This window comes from Zalophus californianus, chromosome 2 (assembly GCF_009762305.2).
Source record: "Zalophus californianus isolate mZalCal1 chromosome 2, mZalCal1.pri.v2, whole genome shotgun sequence".
Classification (NCBI taxonomy): Eukaryota; Metazoa; Chordata; class Mammalia; order Carnivora; family Otariidae; genus Zalophus; species Zalophus californianus.
The window spans coordinates 183,765,025-183,771,024 of NC_045596.1; positions in this window are offsets into that span (position 1 = coordinate 183,765,025).

Here is a 6,000-nt window from a genome sequence, read left to right on the forward strand (position 1 = left end):
AGGTACTTGAGATTCGTATTGTTCTGATATATGGAAAAAGATATACCAGAAATAGCATATTATCTATTGTCCTGCACATAAGAATAGGATATTTGGTAGATATTTGGATTCTGAACCTTATCAGAGAGAGTTCACTTACTGTTCTAGGAAGATACCCATGAACCAATTTTGCCCTTTATTAGAAAATAGATAAATCTAATTAAGACAAGATGAACCAAATTAACTTTCCAGACATCTCCTGATTCATAATTTTATTGTTACGTGATATGGAATATTTCATGTAATCTGTTACAAACATAAATCATCCATGTTTCTGTTCTAATAAGCATCTTATAATGTAGGTTATTTTGTTATGTAAAAGCTTTCCAAAAGCTCCATGAGATATGTGAGAATTTTATTAGTTAAACTTAATGTTTTAGGATGCAAATGAGTAGTTCTGTATTTCTATAGAAAAAAATATCTTTAGCTAGATGGGTTTTATAATTTTATAATTTATCTATTCTTAAAAATAGATAAATTACAAGTATTTTTAGGAGCTGGACAATACATATTTCAGTTAATATCTGCTGCCATAGTAAGGAGCCAATACTTCATCATAACTCTCGAGTTAGCAACAATGATCCATAAATAGTTTAATCTGTAACCACAGTATTTATTTACTGTGGTACAGCTGTTTTCATCAACTTACATTTCAGGGGCACTTGGGCCAAAAATCATATAAATAAAAGGTTGATCTATTATTTAGCTTCTGTATTATAGCCTTAACTAAATCAAAATGTAGTTATTGACCTTCAGGATAATGTTCCTATTAATAAAAAAAATTATAAACAGCCAGCTGTCCAAACAGACATTAGCAAATATTGAGAGCTCAATTTACTATTTAGAGGAAAAAATGACAAGATTTAATACAGTGTAAATTTTTGGCCAAATATAAAGGATCAGTCTGGGCTGGGAATATTTGAGAGACATTGAGGGGCTATTATAAAATAGTTCTCTAATTTATAGCCATTTGTTCTGACATGGGTAAAAGACATGCGAGAATATAACAGTATTTTTTTAAATATATTTTGAAATTAAAACTTCTAAAAGAACAAAAGACATCTATTTACTTACTAGGGGACTACACCATATTTCAACTTATGATAACCTTAATTTGGTTTAATTAAACAGTAAATTTGTTTCTTTGCCCATATTTATATCACTCTGATGTATTATTTTCTTACCCCAGTAAGTAAGGCAAATCACTGGTCCTTTAACCAATGTCGTATTCAAGGTCCTTACCTCTACATATGAGTGATTTAGTTTCCTTCTAAGTTTGTAAAATTAAATAAGAGAGCAATCACTTAAAAGTAGTTTATTACTAGTTATTAAAAGGTTGAAGAGAATTTTTTTTTTTTTTAAGAGAATATACCAGTTGGTTAAGTGTCTGACTCTTGATCTCAGATCAGGTCTTGATCTCAGGGTCAGGAGTTCAAGCCCCAGTGTGGAGGCCACTTTAAAATAAATAACTAAATAACTGACTAACTAAATAAACAAATAATAAGAGAATACACTCTTGCACATACTTGCGCAACATAAGTATGACGAGGGTATAGTTTATACCCTATTCCTGGGGGATTCAAGGAAATGTGTGTTTAATTCTATCTGAGAGTAAGGGGCTGAGGATCAGAGGTGATGACCTTAAAGAAGTAATAATAAAGTGATCTAAATTAAGAAATAGAGATAAATTGAAATAAGTGATCAAATTTAAAAGTCAGAAAAATAACTTCTGAAAAAACAGAAGGAAGGTAAATAAGATTGTGAATCTGTTGACCATTTATTGTGTGGCAGATATATTCCAATTGCTTTGCATGTCTTATCTCATGTACTTCTCATAATAGGCTTATAAAATAAGCAATGTAATTATCTTATGTTGCATATGAGGGAATTGTGGTATAGAAAGATTAGACAACTTCATAAGATCACAAAGTTAACAAGTGACGATGCTACATTTCAAACAGCCTCACTCCAGTGTTCCTTACAGCCTTGCTGTATACCATATCCAAAAACACGTGTGTGCATGCATGCATGCATACATACATACATAAAGAAAAAAATAGAGGCATTGGTACGTTAGAGAGCCGATTGCTTACGGAAAAAGTCATAATAAAATAAAACCCACCTAATCCAGGAAATAAAGAAAAGCACAACCATCCAACATTGAAAAAAAAAATAAAAAGATAAACATAAAGCACTACTACTTTAAATTTTGAAAGAAAACTACACAAAACAAAAGCATTTGAAAAATTTAATAGAATGGAAATAAATTCATGGGCAAAATAAATTATTAAAAATAATTGAAGAATATTTAGAACACCTGAATAAATCAATGGCAAGGAAATGAGCTAAAAGATACATCAATGTATTAATTGAAAATTTTCTAAGCTGAGAATTCATTTAGAGATAATGAACTTTATATGATTGAAAAACAAAATTCCTATTTTATTAATTATTTTAAACTTGAAAAAGAAGGAAAGATTCTTAATTTGTTGTATAAAACTTGTGCAATTCTCATCATGAAGCACTGACAAGAAAGCATCCATGATTTGTATGATGAAGCAGGATTCATTTCATATCTTTCTGGATGCTTCCAAATTAAGGTATCTATTAATATAATAATCTCAAGAGTAGGTCAAATGAGAGAAACTACAATTCTGTAGATAGGTGCTAAAAAAGATGTTGTTTAAGGAGAAAAACAGTATTTATTCTGATTAAAAGTCTTCGTAAATGAGTTAGCAAAAGCATTTTCTTAAAATGAGGAAAACTATATCAAAAAAATCAAACATAAAATCTAGTAGTGGACTAAAATGCATCTTTTCTAAAGTCTGGAACAAGATCAGGATTTCCACTATTATCATTATAATTTAAGACAATTCTGATATTCTACCCAGATTAAAAAAAAAAGGTTAAAATTTGAAATTGTAAGTATTGGCCCATGTTATTGTGGCATAGTTGGAAAAACAAAAAGACTATTAGAAAACTATTTATAGCTCAGAAGAAAGTGAAAAAAGGTTAATATTAAAAAAATAAATAGAAAGGAATAATTTTTCTTGATACAAGCAGATATTTGTTAAATGTAATGAGAAGAGATACCATGCAGATGGGCACCTGGGTGGCTCAGTTGGTTAGGCGACTGCCTTTGGCTCAGGTCATGATCCTGGAGTCCTGGGATCGAGTCCCACATCGAGCTCCCTGCTCAGGGGGGTGTGCTTCTCCCTCTGACCCTCTTCCCTCTCGTGCTCTCTATCTCTCATTCTCTCTCTCAAATAAATAAATAAAATCTTTAAAAAAAAGGACAAATAAATGTACAGTATATTTCCTTTTTCTTTCTCTTTTAAAAATAGTTATATAGTAGTAACTTTTTGAAACACTGTTACTAGAACTATAGGTATGTAGGACAAAGTTCTGACTCTCAAGTAATATATACTCTGCAGTGTGTTTAAAGGAGATCATTAATACATGTATAGATATACAATCTAATTTTAGGTAATTAATATTACTCACAAGAAAAAGCAGAATAATAGACTAACAATTTATAGAAGTGAGTCATGTAGGCTTGGAAAAGTATTTATCTAGGTAAAGAAGACCTCCCAAAGAGTTGACATTACTTGTGCAGAAAAAAAATCAGGTTTTTGTCTTGGTTTAAATTTAAATTAATATTTGATATTTGAGTAATAACATCTGATAAACTAATGAATACGAATCAACAATTGAGCAGAAAAATTGAGTCTTGAGATATAAATTCAAAAATTTTAAATATATAATTTTAATTTAAATATAAATATTTAAAACCCAGAGATTCAATGAACTTAACTTATATTTAACCATCATGCTAATAAGGAATATGAAAGAATTACAATACATAAAAAAAATTCTATGGGACTAAAAAAATAAGATTTGAATAATGAGAGATTAATTTGCCATCCTAGATTTAAAAATTCAAAACATAATAGCTGTTAATTCCCCCCAAACAATGAATATGTTTAATACCATTGAAATTCCAGTGAGTTATTTTTAATATTGTAAGATGATTCTAAATTCACATGGAACAACAGTGGAATAGAAAAACATAAAATGTTGAGTAAATTTAAGAATGAAGACAAATATCCTTATGATATCTTAAAATTATGCTAGTTATAAAAGTATGTTCATGGTGTAAGAATTAACATAAGATACTGGGAACAGAGAAGAAAATTTAGAGACAGACTCAAGCATGTGTAGTCCATTTAGTATACATGTGGCATTTTACATGAATCAACAAATATATAGTTCTAGACAAATATCTTTCTTTTAGCCAATATAATTCCAGATGGTTTTGAAAGTTAAAAGTAAAAGTAAAACAATGAAAGTGCTGACAAAAATGTCTAAGTGAACATGTATTTGATCTTGGAATTAGAAAAGGTTTCCAAAAGAAAGAAACATAAAAATAAATACTGATGAATTTGTGAACATAGATAAGAAAATCACAACTGAAATATCTTAAAAGTACACACTTAATTGGAAAAAAATACAGGATTTTGATAAGCGCATAGAAATATACAAACACTCTAAAGAAAAATGCCAAAGGATATGAACAAACAATACACAAAGAATAATCATAAGGGGCCAATAAATGCTTAAAAAGAAATGTTCACTCTCAAAGACCATCAAAGATGTACAAATTTAAACAGTTTACTGTTATTTACTTATCAAATTGGCAAAGATTTAAAATGACAAACACATTCAGAGTTAGCAACATGCATAGTGACAGGCATTTTCATACATTGGTAATGGGAGTGTAATCTTTTTTTTCAATCTTTATAAGGGTAATCTGGCAGTTAAAATCAAGACTCTTGATATTACATGTACACACCTTTTAACCCACTATTTCTACTTTCTAGACTGTATTAGAAAGAAATAGTCATAGTTAATGTGCAAAGAGTCCTTTCCAAAGATACTGCTGTAGCCAGTTATTTTGTTAAAAGTCATTCACTTGAATTAAGTAAGGGTATGTTGTATCTACTAGACACCAAGTTTTCAAAAATGAGTTCGAATTTCAGAAACTGCTCAAGGTACATTATTAAGTGAATAAAATATACAGCTGCAGGTTTATCATTAAATGTGTAACACATACAAGCATGAAGAGGTTTGCTATGTAGCTCTTGAGCTAGTTAAGGAGAATTTTATTCTATGCTTTTTTTCACTATTTTTCTAGTATTTTTTAATGACCATGCAATAATTTTATAATCATAATAATATTCTTAAGAGAATAAACCAAGATTCACTGTCTGTAAGACTACAACTAGGACAAGGGCTTCAGCATCCCTGTCTATGAAATAATAATCTACCTCCTGAGTCTTATGGGGTTATTGTGAGCAACAAGAGAGGTATAAAATATTTTGAGAGTGAAGAGATTCAAAGAGACAGAGATTTATGCTTTCTTTTAGGATACTAAGTTGCCACTTAAGCATTTTGTCAGTTGCTTTAAGTCTTTCGCTTGTCGCCATTAATGCACTAATTCTCAGTGATGACCCGAAGAACTTAAAACACTTTCTTAAGCAAGTAATTTAGTTCCAGAAGCCAGCTTTCAGTAAAAATTCTGGCACTGTTTTTAAGAGCGCACAAGAGCAAGACCACCCATTTGCTTAAGGATTCAATAAGCTGGGTTTGCAAGTCAAAAGTTTATAAGTATTAGTAAATGGTGAAGAAAGTTTCTGATTTCATATTGAACTCAAGAGGTACGGAAACACTAGTGTGTACAATCATGGTCCAGTAAGCAAAGAAGGGTTTTACAGGACCTCCAAAGCAACTGGCCGCCCAGCCCAGTGCCCTCAGGCAGGGAAGAAAGCAGAAAGGAATGAGGAGTTGCAGTAGTTCAATAATGAGACTGATTTACTTGGGGTTAGACTCAAAAAAACTCCAAAGGGACCTGCAATAGCAGGCAAATTGTAGAACAGAAACTTAGCCACTTTGGGTTATTAA